Raw genomic sequence first — 18666 nt, 5'->3', positions numbered from 1 at the left:
CTGAGACCAGGAGGTGAAAGCTGCAATGACCCATGATTGTGCCACTGCACTCCAGCCTAGGCAGCAGAGTGAGACCCTGCCTCTAAAAGTAAGAAAAAAAAAAAAAAAAAAAAAAAGGGAATGTCAGCTTTATTAAGTTTCCAAGTCAAATGAGTTTTGTTTTAATTTTCATTTTCCTGTTTACCAATAAGGTTAAGCTTTTTGTTTTTATTGTTGATTGTTGGCCTTTTGGAATTGTCATCTACACAGAAGTTTTCATTATGCCACTATCACAGTAATTTTTACCGTAGATTTATTGTCTAAGTTTTTTGGAGAAATCATTTCAAATTTACACATTAAAATTATCTTTGTCTATTCTCAAAAAAAACTTTATTTTTTTTTGAGACAGTCTCACTCTGTCGACCAGGCTAGAGTGCGGTGGCACAATCTCAGCACACTGCAACCTCCGCCTCCCAAGTTCGAGCAATTGTTGTGCCTCAGCCTCCTGAGTAGCTGGGATTACAGGTGCACGCCACCATGCCCAGCTAACTTTCTGTATTTTTAGTAGAGACAGGGTTTCACCGCATTGCCCAGGCTGGTCTCGAACTCCTGAGCTCAGGCAATCTGCCCACCTCAGCCTCCCAAAGTGCTAGGATTTAAAGGCATCAGCCACTGCACCCAGCCAAAAAAAAAAAAAAAAACTTTTTTATTATAAAAAATTTCTAATATACATTTGAAAATGGAGAAAATAGTATCCTGAACTGTCATGTTTGTCACCCAGCTTCACCAACTGTCTATTCACAGTTAATCTTATTTCTTCTAAGCACCACCTAACTGCCACCCCCACCCCACACACATATACTAGGACAGCTCTGAAGTAAACCTGGATATCACAGTATTTCACTCATTAAATGTATGTATATTAAATACATAGTAAATATATTTATAATATAATATAAAATATGTTAAATTAATATGTCAATTATAATCATATAGTGTAATTATATTATACATTAAATACATACAATTATATAGATATATTCATATTTTTAACATATTTTAAGCTATATTATGATAAAGACTTCTCTTTTTTTTTTTTTTTGAACAGGATCTGGCTCTGTCACCCAGGCTAGAGAGCAGTGGTGCCATCTCACTGGAGCCTCCACCTCCCAAGCTCAGGCAATCCTCCCACCTCAGCCTCCTGAGAAGCTGGGATGACAGACATGCACCACCACACCTGGCTAGTTTTTTGTATTTTTTGTGGAGATGGGGGTTTCACCATGTTACCCAGGCTGGTGTTGAACTCCCTGGGTTCAAGTGATCCACCTGCCTCTGCCTCCCAAAGTGCAGAGATTACAGGCATGAGCCACTGCACCCGGCTGATAAGCACTTTTTTGGAACAACTGCAATACATTTATATAACCTAAAATAACAATAATTCTTATTATCACTAATATGCAGTGTTCAGAATTCCAGAGTGCCTCATAATTATTTTTTCACAGAGGGTTGTGCTTTTTACAGACATTCCATTTAGTTGTGCCTTGCAGAGGTACCCATGGCTGCAGGCTTCCTCAGAGGAACAGATATTTCTTTCATGGAAAATCTCAGAAGCAAATGAAGCCCATGACCTGCCTACCCTAAAATAGTTCTAAACTTCAGGTTGGCCTGAGAAACTCACATTCTACTTCATGTGGGAGCTTTGTTTATTTGTTTAATGATTAATGTGTAGGATTAAATATTTCCTAAATACTCAAGGACTTATTGCCTCCTTCTTCATTACATATATTGATATGTTTGATATGCCTAATAACTTTGTTAGCATGACAGCTTATTTTCTCTAGGGCACATAGAAATTGATCTGCAAAACGACCACCCCCAAACCATCCATTGCAACCCACTAGAGTGAGGGGAAGATAGTGCTAGAGTTATTATTGTGTTTCAAAATTTGCGTCCAGGCCAGGGGTGATGGCTCACATGTGTAATCACAACACTTTGGGAGGCCACGGTGGGAATATCCCTTGAGCCCAGGAGTTGGAGACCAACCTGGGCAACATAGTGAGACCCCATCTCTACAAAAAATTTTTTAAAAAATTAGCCTAGCATTGTAGTCCTTGCCTGTAGTCCCAGCTACTAGGGAGGCTGAGGCAGGAGGATTGCTTGAGTCTGGAAGGTCAAGGCTGCAGTGAGCCATGACTGTGCCACTGCACACCAGCCTGGGCAAGAGAGTAAGACCCTGCTCCAAAAAATAAAATAAAATTTCGTGTCCAAAGGATGAGGTAGAGCCGATCATTATTTAGATATTGAAGAAATTATAAGCCCGAATCCCTTCCTCACGCAGTTGTCATGGGGACGAGATGAGTTGTAAGAACACGTGCTGGGATTTGTAGGGCTTAACCCTGCCAGACACAAGTATGTTGCTCCATGTCTGCCCGTGTCCCAGGGCATCCACCCTAAATGTGAGCATGAACACATTTACCTGTGAGAGAGGCAGAAATGACAAGAAGGGATGAAGAGAGAGCAATGAAAATCATCCCTCCAATTCAATGACCAGCTTTTGTTTTCCCTCATCAAGGAGTTTGGTAACGTGCCATTTTCCCAGTACTCTGGACAAGCTAAACGGTAATGCCAGGGAAGCCAAGAAATGCCTCAATTCATGATCAAGACTGGAAAGGTGACTTATCCTCTAAGGAAAATGCTAGAACTCTCCCAGACTCAAAGGAAAGCAGCCAACCTATTGCTTGAGATCACAAATACATGGCCATTAACTTTATTTCACTAGAACTTAAACCTTTGCCACAAATTATTAGCATCACATTTTTCAAAACAACATGCTCCTTTATTAAAGATTAGCTCCCAGGAGCCACTCTTACTTTTCGTCTAAAACACTATGGTATGCACTAAGTTCACTTCATGTCCTCAGGGCAGGAAGATACCTCTGGGGTGGCTAAGGAGACTCTACCTCCTCCCCCTCTTTCTGGTCCTTTGGCCCCTGGCCGAGGCTGCTGGCAGAAGAGCTGTGTTACACCACTGGAGAAGCCATGTAGGAATATTCCCTTCAGGGGAACTGAGCGATGGCCAGTACTGGAGGGGAGAGCAGCTGCACCTAACAGTTTCCCCTGAGTAGTCCCAGACATTCCATCTTTCTGGGAAGTGCAACCAAGAACGTTTGGGAAATCAGACAAAGGAATGCAGAGAGCAAACCCGGTTCATGTTTCTTCTCCATCAAAATCTGAAGAAGCATCCAAGGAAGAGAAAGAGTGCCTCACATGGTATTTATTATCCAAAAGTAAGAGAAATGTACTCCTACTAGGATTCTTTTTTAAAACAGACAGGGAGATAGTTCTTTAGGGAAATCTCATTTGCAAATGTGTATTCTCATTTTCTTTCGCACAACAGACAGTTGTGACAAAACATGCTGGAACCTTGTAATATCTGAAACTGGGGCTTTAAAAAGGGGAGAAGAGGAAGAATGGTCTTCTGCTCTCATTTCTAAGATCTCTCATTTCTTTTTTTTGAGACAGAGTCTCACTCTGTTGCCCAGGCTGGAGTGCAGTGGTGCAATCTCGGCTCATTGCAACCTCCGCCTTCCAGGTTCAAGCGATTCTCCCGCCTCAGCCTCCTGAGTAGCTGGGATTACAGGCATAGGCCACCATGCTGGCTAATTTTTGTATTTTTAGTAGAGGTGGGGTTTCACCATGTTAGTTAGGGTGGTCTCATACTCCTGACTTTGTGACCCGCCCGTCTCGGCCTCCCAAAGTGCTGGGATTACAGGCGTGAGCCACCGTGCCCAGCCAAGATCTCCCATTTCTAATCTACTCATGAGAACCAAGTAACTGGAAAAGTAACTGGAAAAATAATAGATTTGTAAAACAAAGGAAATAAAATGAGCTATTACCTATAACCACTTGATGAGAAATATTTTCATTTAATAATAGATTTATCTTAAATATAAAATGCCTTACTATATATACTAGTTATAAATTAGACTCTAGAGTAAAGATAATAAACTGGAAAATAGTTTTGACAAATATATCACAGGATTTTAGAACAATGTGCTACATTTGGTGCAGCATAGCATTCTCTTTTATCACACAAACAGATTTAACTGGACATGAGAAACAATTAGTATTATACTCATTCCTGAAAAATAATGAATGGCATTTGTTAATATTTTAGCAGTCTAATATTAAACATTTATTCTATAAAACTGAACAGCAACTTAAAATTGATTATATGACCAGCAGTTACTGAAATTTAAGGGTGGAAATAATGTATACATTTGATAGTAAAAGGAGCTCCCTTAAGAGTCTACACATGAATAGAAAGCACCTTTCACACATGTATAAAGTAGGTACATTTTCAAGTCATGCTATGGAAATACATCCATTATAAAATACTGGATGTAGAGTCTCAAAGTTGATTTCCATTCTTTAAAATCATTTTGGGGGCTGGGTATGGTGGCTCATGCCTGTAACCCCAGAACTTTGGGAGGCTGAGGTGGGAGAATTGCTTGAAGCCCAGAAGTTTGAAACCAATCTAAGCAACATAGAGAGACCCTGTCTCCAGGAAGATTAAAAAATTAGCCAGGCCTGGTGGTATGTGCCTGTAGTGTCCCAGCTACTTGGGAGGCTAAGGCAGGAGGACTGCTTGTGCCTGGGAGGTCAAGAATGCAGAAAGCCATGATCAAGCCACTTCACTCCAGCCTTCACTTCACTCTGGGCAGCAGAGTGAGATCCTGTCTCAAAAACAACAATAAAAACATTTTGGTAGGCTTCCTTGCTTAAATCCATTTATTTATTTATTTATTTTTGGTATTTTTCTTTCATTTAAAAAAATAATATAAGTAACAGAATTTCATTACACACACTTAACAAGAGTGGGAATGTGTACACAGTAGACTATGAAAGGCCCCAGTAATGCCACTCATAAAACCAAAGAGTTCAGTGGTTCGCATGCAAACCCTTAGACTTCCTGAGTTCAAGTCCCAACTCTGCTGCTTGCTACCTGTGTGATGTTGGCTGAGTTACTTATATCCATAAAAAGAGATAATAATAAAATCTACCTCAAAATATCAGGAACATTACATAAAATAGTTCACAAATATCTCATAGTGTAGTTCCTAGTATATCCCAAAAGTCTAATAAATGTTAGCTTATCATCACCATCATGTTTATAGGCAACCGACTTCAATGGTTTAATTTAATTTTCAGTTACTTCACTGTTCTGAGTGACTTGAAGATTCTGTCAATTCATTTCCTTCTGACAGGTACTTGGGCCTATTTCTGTGGATGCACAGGAACCAGATGCTATGAACTGCAACTAAATCCCAGAACAAGTAGGAGCAGGAAATTAGGACAGAACCTGCCCGTTTTCTCTGTTACCTATTGGAATTTCCCTACTTACCAAGTACAGATTTTCTGTCACTGGGAACAAATTTGGCAATCCTATTCACAAATAAGTTTTCTCTGTACAGCTTTGGCATAGATTAGAAAGATTGTGTAGCTGGGTCATTCCCAGTTGGTCACTACATGAATTCACCTTCTCTGCCCCCAAAATCAACAAATCTTTCCAGTGCCATAAATCCCACCCCCATCCCACATAGCAACATGGGCTCCAAATTGCTCATCAGGCTGCCGTTCTCATAAATTCTTTCTGACTACAAGGCCTTGAACATATCTAAGGCTGGCATTCCAGCATCGATGCCTAATGCTTGGCCTTCTCGGACACCCTAGTCTGGAGGTTGCCAGTGTGGGCTGTGCATGAATCTACTGTGATGTGTGTACGTATCTACAGTCAGTTCTGCTATAATGCTTGTTTGGAAAATCTCGCCCAATGTGACAGATATATTAGGAAAGCTTTTAGCACAATGCTACTTCACATTTGCTTATGCCAATTTTATCTGCCAATCTCATCACTAGGCCAACACAGAAAACTGCACCCAATTGAACTATGCAGGAATCCTCACATGTGCACACTGCACAAGGACAATGAGCAGCTACACCCTTCTATGTCTGCAGTTACACCTTACTTTCCAATAACTCGCAAGCTGCAACCGTGCACACTAGCCATATGGCCACCTGCCCTCTCCTTAATTTTCCCTTCTTTCCTCTCAGCCTATTTTGCATTTTCCTCTATGTTCTCTGTTGTTTTGCTCCTTTTCCTCATTCTTTTTCTATCTCCTCTTGTACACAAGGCTGCCGGCGTGGAAACAGGGAAGGCATGTGTCTGTCTGAGAGCAGTTGTATCAAATGTCCATTCCACAAACAAAAGAAATACTTTTCAAGGGCTACATTTATTACAGCATTGATATAGATCTTCACCATTTACCGTGCTACTGTTTTTATTAAGTTCCTATCCCTTTATGTATCAATTACAAAATTGTGAATGTTTTCCCCTAATTCCAGCCCTGTGGTTTCTATTGCATGATATTGCACAGTACACACCTTAAGAACACATGCTGGGTATAGCAGAACTGACAGTATCTATCAATATTTATGATTTATAGAGCTTTTATCCTATACTCAAAGAAATCTATTATTTAATCAAGAAAGATTAAGAACTATTGGCCTAGGGAAGCTCTGTCCAACAGAAATATAATATGAGCCATGTGAGTAGCTAAAAATTTGTGAATAGTGAAAAAGTAAAAAGAAACAGGTGAAAATAACCTTACTAGCATTTTATTTAATCCAAACGTATCATTTCAACATATCATCAATACTTTAAGAGTTAATTAGATATTTCACATTCTTTTTATTTCTTTGTACCAAGTCTTTGTTTTTTTTTCTTTTTTTTGAGACAGCGTCTTGCTCTGTTGTCCAGGCCAGAGTGCAGTGGCAGAATCATAGCTCACTGCAGCCTTGAACTCCTGAGCTCAAGTGATCCTCCCACCTCAGCCTCCCAAAATGCTAAGATTACAGGTGTCACACCACATCTGGCCTTGCACGAAGTCTTTGAAACACGGTATATATTTCAGCACATTTCAAGTGCTCACTAGCCCCATGTGCATAATAGCTACTGTATTTTGGTTTGGGTTTCGGCTTTATTTGAGATAGAATCTGGCTCTACCACCCAGGTTGGAGGGCAGTGGCGCAATCACAGCTCTCTGGAGCCTCAACCACCCTGGGCTCAAGCAGTCCTCCCACCTCAGCCTCCTGAGGAGCTGGAACTACAGGCACGCACCACAACACACGGCTAATTTTTTCATTTTTGTGTAGAGTTGGGGGTCTTGCTATGTTGCCCAGGCTGTTCTCGAACTCTTGGCTCCAAACAGTCCTCCCACCTCAGCCTCTCAAAATGCTGGAATTACAGGCGTGAGCCACTGCACCTGGCCGCTACTGTATTAAGTAGTATAGATCTGGAGGATCTCTATCCTTCTGACCAGAAGGGTATGGAGGGCAAGAAACAAGGTTCATATTTTTTCTCAAGTAATATGTATAAAACTAAAAGATAGCTGTGAGGCTTGAAGTAATTCCAACAGATCTTGTATGCTTCCTGTCCTTACTTAGATTAATGCATTGCTTAGTGTCAGATTTCATGTGGCACAAGGGTGAGGGACACAAGCATCCATCTAAACATACAACTTATTCCATGTGGATCTCCTAGGGAATATGGATAAAAGCTTTCCCTTTCCAAACTGCATTTCCTAGAGTCTTAAGAACATATGAGTAATCTTTCAATGAATGGTTCTTCTAACAATGTAAAGAGTAGTTTTAAAAATAGCTATCATTGGCCCAGCCCAGTGGCTCACTCCTGTAATCCCAGCACTTTGGGAGGCCGAGGCGGGAGGATCATGAGGTCAGGGGATGGAGACCATCCTGGCCAACATGGTGAAACCCTGTCTCTACTAAAAATACAAAAAAAAAAAAAAAAAATTAGCTGGGCATGGTGGCGTGCACTTGTAGTCCCAGCTACCCGGGAGGCTGAAGCAGAAGAATTGCTTGAACCTGGGAGGCAGAGCTTGCAGTGAGCTGATAGCACGCCACTACACTCCAGCCTTGGCAACAAAGCAAGACTGTGTCAAAAAAAAAAAAAAAAGCCAGGCGCGGTGGCTCACGCCTGTAATCCCAGCACTTTGGGAGGCCGAGGCAGGCAGATCACTTGAGGTCAGGAGTTCGAGACCAGCCTGACCAACATGGTGAAACCCCATCTCTACAAAAAATACAAAAATTAGGGCTCGCTTTGGCAGCACATATACTACAATTGTGAACGATACAGAGAAGATTCGCATTGGCCCCTGCCCAAGGATGACACACAAATTCGTAAAGAGTTCCATATTTTGCACAGTCTGGGAAGATCATTTCAGTATCTGCTAACTAGCACTAAGGAAATAGTGTGAATCTAAGCAAAAACGGGTGGCACCCAATGACAAAATTGTGGTTTTCATTAAAAAAAAAAAAAAAAATAGCCAGGTATGGTGGCACACACCTGTAATCCCAGCTACTCGGGAGGCTGAGGCAGGAGAATCGCTCAAACCCAGGAGGTGGAGGTTGCAGTGAACTGAGATCACACCACTGCACTCCAGCCTGGGTGACAGAGTAAGACTCTGTCCAAAAAAAAAAAAAATATATATATATATATATATATATATATTTTGTATATATATTATATATATTTATATATAATATATATTTATATATTTTTATATATATTTTATATATATTTATATATATTTATATATATTTTATATATATTTATATATATTTTATATATATATTTATATATAATATATATTTTTATATATATTATATATAATATATATTTTATATATATTATATATATTATATATTTATATATATTTATATATTATATATATTTATATATATTTTATATATATTTATATATTTTATATTTTTATATATTTATATATATATTTATATATATTTTATATATATTTATATATATTTATATTTTTTATATATTTATATATATTTATATATATTTTATATATTATATATATTTATATATTTTTTATATATATTTATATATATTATATATTTTATATATATTTATATATATTATATATTTATATATTATATATTTATATATATTTTATATATATATTTATATTTATATATATATATGCCTTCAATGAAAAGTTCCCTATGTTCAATTGTTTTCAAGTATCAGCTTGAGTATCATAAGCAAAATCCACTTATAGTTTTCTGAAATTTTTAGGACAATTCTTTCTTCAAGGGAAAAACCCCGTCTCTACTAAAAATACAAAAAATTAGCCGGGCATGGTGGTGCATGCCTGTAATTCCAGCTACTCGGGAGGCTGAGGCAAGAGAATCGCTTGAACTCGGGAGGCGGAGGTTGCCGTGAGCCGAGATCGTGCCATTGCACTCCAGCCTGGGCAACAAGAGCGAAACTCCGTCTCAAAAAAAAAAAAAAAGAAAACAAACAAGCAAAAAACCTTAACAGCTCTGTCATTTACAGTAATCTGGGTAAAAATTTAAGTTAGGCACTTGGGGAAATGCAAAAGCTCTGAAAAAACGTTCCTGCATTGAACAAACTTAAAGTATATCATCTGAAGAGAAAAAAAACTGAAAACAAATATATGAAAAGTTAGAGAACAATTATGTGGTCCTGAAAGTAAATGTAAAAGTTGTTTGAAGAATGGGTGTTCTGGTATCTTTAGTCTCTAACCTCTAATGTAGAATGACTTTATGAGCAGGCTAAGTAAGCATTAGCCCATACATCATGCTTTGTGAAGCAAGGGGCATGACCTCTCATCCAATAATGTCTCCTAAAATTCCTCCCTTTGGCACAGTTATCTGTGTGCTTGTAGGTCCTAAACTGAACATGCACTCCTGTGCAAACCCTCTTCAGTCTCAGGATGAAGAAATGTAGCAGTATATTGAGGTTAGTATCAAATCAGCCTTATCCATGGCCACTCACATCCCACTTTCCAGAGCAGGGATCCTACCATTAGTATTCCTGACCTCAGAGCCCAGCCATAGAAACTGAGTCTTGTTTTCGCTTTGATTCACTCCCTGTTGACTCCAGGTCCTCTAGCACTGGAATCCAAGAATTTATGCCCCCTCAGTCCAACCCCTCCACAACATCCACACCCAGCACTCTCTAAAGTCCTTTGTTGGGGCTCAGGAAGTGATACTCAAAAGTAAATATCTCATTGCTCACACTGTATAGAGCCCTGACTTTCATGGAAGCCCATCGGCAACACCACTGCCTGAAATGAGACACAACTGTTAACTGTTTAGCTAGACTGGCCTATTATCAGGACTGAGAGACTGATTCAATGGCTTATGAGACAATCTATCAATCAATTTTTGGACTGTGAAACTTCTTGAGGAAGTTTCAGAATGAGAAATGTTGGGGTTCAGAAAAAGAAACCCCAAAGCGAAGGCTTGCAAAGCAAAGTCTCTCTCCAACCTTCTGCCCTCCTGTCTCTTGCCCCTCATTCTCCCTGAGGCAAGCCATAGAAATTAGAACGCTTTTTCTCTAAAGTCAGTCCTAAAGCCTAAAAATACAACTCTATCCTTCCCCCATCTTTCTGTGTAATACCTGGCCATAAGGAAATTAGACCCTCATTCCAGAGGGGTCCTGCTCCATATCCCAAAGGAAAGCGTTAGCAAAAATTAAAATCCTAAGCCTCTCAACTGACTGAATAGACCCCCCTCTAGGCCAAGGTGATCTGAAAGAAACCTGAAGAACTAGTTCAGGCCATGACAAGAAGTGGGTTCCGACATACCTTATTATATTCTGTTCTCTTCACAGTTAAGACACCACTGACCAGCATTAACACTGAAATAGAGATCATAGGCTGGGTGTGGTGGCTCATGCCTGTAATCTCAGCACTTTGGGAGGCCAAGGCAGGTGGATCACCTGAGGTCAGGAGTTCAAGACCAGCCTGGCCAACATGGTAAAACCCCATCTCTACAAAAATACAAAAATTAGCTAGGCATGATGGCAGGTGCCTGTAATCCCAGCTACTTGGGAGGCTGAGGCAGGAGAATTGCTTGAACCCGGGAGACAGAGGTTGCAGTGAGCCAAGTTCACACCACTGCACTCCAGCCTGGACAACAGAGCAAGACTCTATCTCAAAAACAAAAAGAAACAAAGAAAGAAAGAAAGAAAGAAAGAAAGAAAGAAAGAAAGAAAGAAAGAGAGATCATAAGGCTGACGAAACAGATTCTTTGTAGCAATAAGATAGCAAATTCAACCTAACTCTCTTATAGTATCACATGACAAATAACAGGCCCCCCCGCCCAAAAAAACAAAGTATTTTACTCCAAAATATATTTATTTGAAATATTTTTCGATGGCCCTGCAAAGCTGTCTCTTGTGGGGAAAATCTACATTCAGTAAATAATCCCCTTCCCTTTCCTTGTCTTTTCCTGACCCAGGAGAGATTTAAGTAAGAGTCTGGCATCTTTTTTGTCCCATAAGAGACATTTACATCTATTCTCTCTGAAGCCTATTATTTAAGAGGCTTCACCTACATAGTAAGAACCTTGATTTCCACAACCCTCCTTATCTTAACTCAAGCATTTCTTTATGCTGACTTCAAGTCATCAGGCAAAGCTTAATTATTATCATTATTTTTGTTTTGTTTTGTTTTGTTTTTGAGATAGGGTCTCACTCTGTCACCCAGGCTGCAGTGCAGTGGTGCAATCCAACTCACTGCAGCCTTGACTTCCCAGGAGCAATACTCCTACCTCAGCCTCCCAAGTAGCTGGGTTTACAGGCATGTGCCACCACACCCAGCTAATGTTTGTATTTTTAGTAGAGACGGGTTTTTGCCATGTTGCCCAGGCTGGCTTTGAACTCCTGAACTCAAGCAATCCACCTCCCTTGGCCTCCTAAAGTTCTGGGATTATAGGCGTGAACCACCACACCCAGCCAAGCTTAATTATTTCAACCAATTGTCAATCAGAAAATCTTTGAATCCATCTATGACCCAGAAGCTCCCCTTCCCCACCTTCCCCACTCACTTTGAGATGTCCCACCTTTCTGGGCCAAACCAATGTATACCTTACATGCCTACAACTTCTGTCTCCCTAAAATGTATTAAACCAAGCTGTAACACAATCCTCTTAGGTGCATGTTCTTAGGGCCTCCTGAGGCTGTGTCAAAGGCCCTGCCACTCATATTTGGCTCAGAATAAACTTCTTCAAATATCTTACAGAGTTTGGCTTTTTTTGTCAACAAAATAATGCTACACAGAAAGACCAAGAAAAATCTGGACAGGCTTTGCCGAGTTTCCTGACTCTGTCTATTGGCATCAAAGCATTAGATTTTATCCTTTTTGTCCAATCATATTTTATATGGCTATCCATACTTCATTGAACATCAGCATAAAACGCAACAATTTTCCCTGCATCTTTGGGTCTTCATTCTGAAGCCTCCCATATCATATCAAACTGTGCTTAAATGAATTTATTATTCTTTTTTCTTGATAACCTGCCTTTGTTATAGGGGTGTTAGCCATAATGCTTATGATGGAGAGGAAAGTAATCACCTCATTTCTGCCTCTACATTTTCCAGAGCCTAGAAATTCCACATCTAAACTCCAGCAGCAATGGCTGGATCTCCTTATTAGAAACTGCTTCTCCCTGATGTTAATTGTCACTTGCTAAACCTCTCCGTGGTATTTTCCAGAGTGTTAAAATGATCTGATGATGGTATCTTGCACACCAGTGATGAGTAAGGTTGATTTGGGAGATCTGACCTTCTACTCTGTTATTTCCTTTCTGTTTTACCATTCCGCAAGCACACCTCACAAAAATGACTTTTAAGAAGACAGCAGCTCTCAGTAGAGGACATACAGTTCCTTTTCTTTCCCAATGAGTGACACCTCCTTCCTTTCACTCCTTATTGCCTATTGCTTAGGGTTCTCCTCATTCTGCACCCCATTCCCAGCTTGTTGATTGTTTAGAGGCAACACTTTCTCATCTACTTTATCTTACTACAAAAAATCTCCCTAAAACCTACCATTAAAAATGCTTCTTTAAGAAGCTCATTGAGACTCCAAAGCTCCCTACTGAATACCTATACCCCTAGGGAAATAGTTTCCTATTTTATCATATAATACACTAACTGATTTCTACCTAAAGCCAAAAGTTAGTAAGAGTTGAATATGTAGAGAGAGAATCTTCACATTAAGCACCTTTAAGACTCAGAATATAATACTATAATACAGGGTATAATAAGCATTTAGAAGTGATTTAATACAAGTATTAGTTAAATGAACACTGTATATGGATCAACATACTCTGATTCATGAAAGTACAAATTCACAGAGAGCAAATTGATGAATCCAATGAATTCTAAGAATCTTTAATTATAGTATGGATATCAAGATAAATTAAATCAACTATGCAATTTCCAAATATCTTTCACATAGGATGATGTAGACTAAAATAATGATACAGCAAAGTGTTTAATTACAGAATGTAATTCTCCAGTGATAATGTCACTCCAAACCTCTATTTTGCTTACTAGAGTGTCAGCTTGATGTTCAAATAGCCAACTTTACTACTGCTAGGTCAAGTTACTGAGAGTTAGCTATATAAGGTTAACTCCTACCCAAGAAAAATCCCAATAAATAAGAATTGTTATGCTTTATGTCCTGCTTCATGATATAAGAAAGGAGGAATTAATTTTAAAAGGTTATAATTATCTAGCCCAACTTCAGAATCATTATTGAATTTTAAGAAAGAATAAATTTTCAGAAACTACATTGGCATTTGCTACCAATCAAGGATAACACTTGTATATAGAAATGATGTTTAAAGACCAAAAGTAACAGAATTTTCCTCGCTGTCTTTTCATCCTCCCAAATCACCGCAACAAACTGTTGCAGGGAAACCAGCAGAGGGAGCACTAATCATTGCGATTTTTTTTTTTTTTTTAATGTGTGCTCTGAAAAACAAAAGAAACTGTCTTTTAGCGAATTTCTAGATACTTTGTCAAGACTGGCAAAACCCTTATAAAATACAGATATTATTTGCCACTGTTAAATTTCCTCTTTAACTGTTTTTAATCAGTATTGAAACATTTTTTATTGATGTTTTTAATTAAGAAAGTAATACCTGTTTGTTGTACAAAGTGAAACAAATCAGGGGAAATTTTTTTTAAATCAATATTTGCCTATCTCTCCTTCAGATCTGTATTATAAACAGACTTGTGTATCTTTTCACATCCTTCTCATAAAAACAAATTATATATACACATATATATGTGTACTGCTACATGGAGAGACATTTATAAATACACACACATGCACACATAGGTGTACTCCTACATATATGTATATATGTCTCCCCATGTAGCAGTAGCCTCTCTTTAGGTAACAAAATAGCATGAAATATCCTCAGATATACAGTGGAAAAATAGGAAATGTGAAGTAAACACAATGTCAGGGCATATAACAACCATGTGTGAACAGAGGGTCAAAACATATAGTCCTGAAATTATATCACTGCCTTCCACATGAAAAATCTAAACACATATGAGTGAATGTGTGGACCCGGAAAAACAAATAAGCAAACCAGAACACAAATATCCATCTTAAACTGAGATGAGGAAAGCTAGGTGAATTAATTTCTGCTTTACAATTTATGTTACCAATCTCTTCACAAAACAAAATTAAAAAAAATTAGCAACAAAACCACTTAGGAGCTTTAAAAAGCGAAATATATTAAAATGCATTCTTTAAAACTCACAATACTGGCCGGGCGTGTGGTGGCTCATACCTGTAATCCTAGCTACTTGGGAGGCTGAGGCAGGAGAATCACTTGAACCCCAGAAGCGGAGGTTACGGTGAGCCGAGATCGCAGCATTGCACTCCAGCCTGGGCAACAAGAGCGAAACTCCATCTCAAAAAAAAAAAAAAAAGAAAAAAAAAATCACAATATTTTACAAATTCTAACTGAAGTAGAGTAAATCGCTTTTCATTCCATTTATTCACATAATTGAACTAAATAAGCAAAAGAATATAACTACTGATATCAGTGGAAGAGACACTTCATCCCACTCCATAGAGAGAATCCCTGAATTTCACTATAGGTTCTGACCCCTGTCCAACATCATCTCTTTACAAAAAGATCCTTCTAAATTAGTGGGCCCAGGACCCAGAGACCCATCTAGCCAGGTGGTAGCTGCTTTTGTGGATTTATGTTTCTGAAGCCAATAAACTTGCTGAGGCTGCCATGGCCTTTACTGTGTGCCCTCATTCATTCCTGTCACTCAGCATGCTCTCCTTGTTTTCCTCCACGTCTCTGCAGATGCACTTTGACCATAGCCTTTTATAAGTGTACTTTATATTTACCAACTTCTACGCACCCTGATCCCATAGCATGGGGCTATCATTTCCCACATAGAAAGGAAGGAAATATTGCAGGGGGAAGAGACAGCACACAAAAGGAAATAATGAGAAAAAACTTACAACGGTAGAAGGGAAAGGCCCTACTTACGAGGTTCTAAAGAGAAGTATTTCTGGGAGTAGGGAGTAATTAATCAACTGCGGTATCCATCCCATCTCTCCAAAGCAGAAAAAGGTCATTTTATCTGCTTGTAGAAAAAAATCTTTTACTAAGGGCTTTAAGCATTTAGAAACTCTTTCAGAAACCACATCTTTGTAATAAAATAAGAGAACACAGTATAGGGATCCTCATTTCATAGATGAGGAAAACTGAGGAATGGAGAGGTCAAAAGCTAGCTCAATGTCACAGGAAAGGCAGTTGCAGAGTTAGGATAAGACCCAGGGTTCTTGACTCCAGCCCTTTACTTTATCCACAAAGTCAACACAAGCAGTCTAGATTTGTTATCTCGCCCCCTTCTGTCTCAAAGACTGAGTGACAAAGAGCCCTTAGTGTGATACTGAGTGTAAATGACAGCACAGGAAGTCCATTCTCAGGGCAAGCTGTGAGACTGGCAGCTGAACAGGAGGCCAGAAAGCAAGTCTGTACAGAGCACTTTCAGTCTACACTCACTATCTCATCCCTACTAAGGCCCAGAGTCCACAGAAGCCAAGGGAGGGAGTGACGGAGGCTGCAGGAGGGTCCACTTAGTTCATCAATTCCTGAGTATCCTTTAGCACCACAAAAGGCTTAGACTTAATGAGAAAGAAATGAATCATCTATAGAACTGAATATTTATTTTAAAGATGATATTTTCTATGTTTAACTCACATATAAATTATGAATTATATAATTGTTTGTGAACTGTCTGTATAACTACTGTGCAACTTTTCAAGGAACACTCTTTTCTGACATGGTACTAACCTGTTAATTCAACTCTTTGAAACATGTTAATACAGTTCTCAAGGAATTCCATCTAGTCAGGTAACACATGTTTGAAGCTGAAAATGCTGAAAGTGAAGAAAAATTGTATCAAAACAGGTTCAGTATGAATATCAACCATATATGGAAGAAACATTTATATGGAAGCCACACCCATATGGATTCACAGTTGTATCAGCCAAGATACTGCAAGTATACCAAGTGTGTTAGTCTAACCATATAGCATAAAGCTAGATTTATTTGTGCTATTATGGCATGGTTGTTTACTGCAAATACAAAAGAAAATGAAGGCTACCACGACCTAATTCCATTGTAAATTGAAGTGTATTATCTTCCTGTAAGCATATGTTTCATTACAAACATTTTATTATGAAAGGATGGTCAAAGGAGAAAAATAAATTTATGATACACGTATGACAATATCTCAAAGTATAACTTGTAATTTTCCATATACTGTTAAACTGACCAGCACTTCTTTTAATTCATTAAATAGTGATCAAACTATCCTGTGAAAAGAGATGTTTTACATAACCTTATACTTAATTTTAATATTAACAGTTCAATCATATTTAAATTGATTGAAATAGACACAGTGCATTAAAATCTGACACATTCATTCTTAATTTTAGACGTCCACAGTTGTGAAAAACTCACCTCTAAGATGCACAATTTCTAAGATCAAAATTTCTTTGATTTAAAAAATTGTCATTTAAAATGGTTTCTGTTCAAAACATTAGTCATCTATAAAAATAAAGATACATAGTAATCATCACGGAAGGAAATTATTTTACATTGTTTATTTATGCCTGTATTTTAATTATTTGTAAAGTCAAAGAGAAGATGGTTTTTTCCAGAATCTAGAGTGCAACATGTTTAAAGAGAGAAAGAGACACACAAAGTAAGACACAAACAGAGATCCAAAGAGACAGAAAAATTGCAAAATGCTCTTACTTAAAGCACCAGACTACTTCAGTTACAGCATATGCACTCCTAAGTCAGGGTTCCTAAATCAATAGACTAAAGAAAAACTGCCTTGTCATCAGAACTCCAAAATATATGGGTCTCAGGAGAAACAAATACGTGGAGCCGTAGATCTAAATCCAAACTCAACTCTGTGGAAGAAAACAAATTTTACCTGTAAAATAAGTTGAGCTACTTGACCAGTACATTAGAAATTACACAGCAAAATACTCTAAAGACAGGATCCTAAACTCACTTTCCTTTCAAAAGTAGGGGGTGAACAGATAAGGGACACTAATTGCAGCAAACAGAATGCAAAACTGAAAAGCTTAAATAAAAAAGACTGATGAAAGCATAACATTAAAAAGAGAAGTGTTTAACTGTTAAATCATCCAAATTGCTTTGCCAAATTTTGACATGCTTGGTTTCCTGTAGTAAAATCTCATTCTTTTTTTTTTTTTTTTTTTGGCTTTTGGAAAAAAAAAGTAAGGAAAAATAACCAGCTGTTCCTTGTATAGTTCAGGAAACAAGTTTGATTTATTACTTTAAGGTTATTTTTGAATGAGCTGCTTGTGGGAGCCAGAGTGCAGAAGTCACTGAGGCCTGTCCACTTGAAGGGCTCAAACTGTTTCCTGAACAGCCCTTCTTCACTCCTCACCTCCGACGGCTATTATTGACAACGTGTGACTGGGGCCTTCCAGGATTTTAAAACAGCAGGGGTCCCAGCCAAACAATCGGGCTGTCAATTACCTTTTCCCCTGTTGTGAAAAAGGGGCCCAAGACAATGCAACTTCTCAGCAGGGAGTTGTGCAGCTCCAAGTATGTAAGCCACCCTTGCACCGTTCAGCATTCAAAACCAAGTAAATGGTTGGTGCCTTCACTTTTGTCTGTGTGTGTCGGTGCAAACCAGAATTACTACAAGGTGTAGATGTCTCCACGGCTGGATTTTTAAGTTCTTGGTAGGGCAAAACTGACTCTGTACATTGTTATCTCTGAGCTTCATGGAAGTTTTTTCTAAGTTCCAAACAGACACAGAAAGTCCCCCTCCCCCCACCTCCCAGCCTCCTTCTGTAAGCTTGTCCTCTGGGAACGCCCAAGCCTCTCTACCTATACTGTGGCTTAAAAAACTTCCTGTGGGCATTGATGACTTGCTGTGAGCACTGTCCATCATCCCGCCCCTTTGTCTGGCAGTCACTTCCATTCGAATTTGACTGACTGAGGCAGCCTGAGTTATTTGTAAAGAACAACAAGGCTTTTCATTCATAATTTTAGTAGGGGGACAGGGTGCTAATGACTGAGCTTGAAGAACTAGGGAATGTGGTATTCAAGGCAGGAAGAAGCTCAACTGGCTGCCAGATGAGGGAAGGAAAGGATGTAGGTGAAATGTGTCTGCATAAAAAGCCAATGACATGAAGATCACATGTATACAAATAGAAATTGAATTTTTAAAACGTGAGATAAT

General features: G+C 38.7%; 1 long non-coding RNA gene and 1 other non-coding gene across 3 annotated transcripts in view; one reads left to right on the top strand and one right to left on the bottom strand.

Annotated features, from left to right (window-relative positions):
* Positions 1-17661, bottom strand: part of LOC134808144 (uncharacterized) — a 350440-nt gene extending 332779 nt beyond the window's left edge. The window contains exons 1-4 of one of the 2 annotated variants that reach the window (XR_010150531.1): positions 17196-17661; positions 16227-16312; positions 15417-15510; positions 14697-14819 (exon numbers count right to left, since the gene is read on the bottom strand). This is a non-coding gene — a long non-coding RNA (uncharacterized LOC134808144). The remainder of the gene's footprint in view (positions 1-14696; positions 14820-15416; positions 15511-16226; positions 16313-17195) is intronic. The other variant, XR_010150532.1, reaches the window with a different exon arrangement.
* Positions 8149-8257, top strand: LOC112205326 (U6 spliceosomal RNA). The gene has a single exon (XR_002939221.2). It is a non-coding gene; the product is annotated as a U6 spliceosomal RNA (small nuclear RNA).
* Positions 17662-18666: the final 1005 nt, after the last annotated feature.

This window comes from Pan troglodytes, chromosome 14 (assembly GCF_028858775.2).
Source record: "Pan troglodytes isolate AG18354 chromosome 14, NHGRI_mPanTro3-v2.0_pri, whole genome shotgun sequence".
Taxonomy (NCBI): domain Eukaryota; kingdom Metazoa; phylum Chordata; class Mammalia; order Primates; family Hominidae; genus Pan; species Pan troglodytes.
The sequence above is the reverse complement of the archived record's forward strand: the minus strand, read 5'-3'. Positions and strand labels throughout refer to the sequence as shown.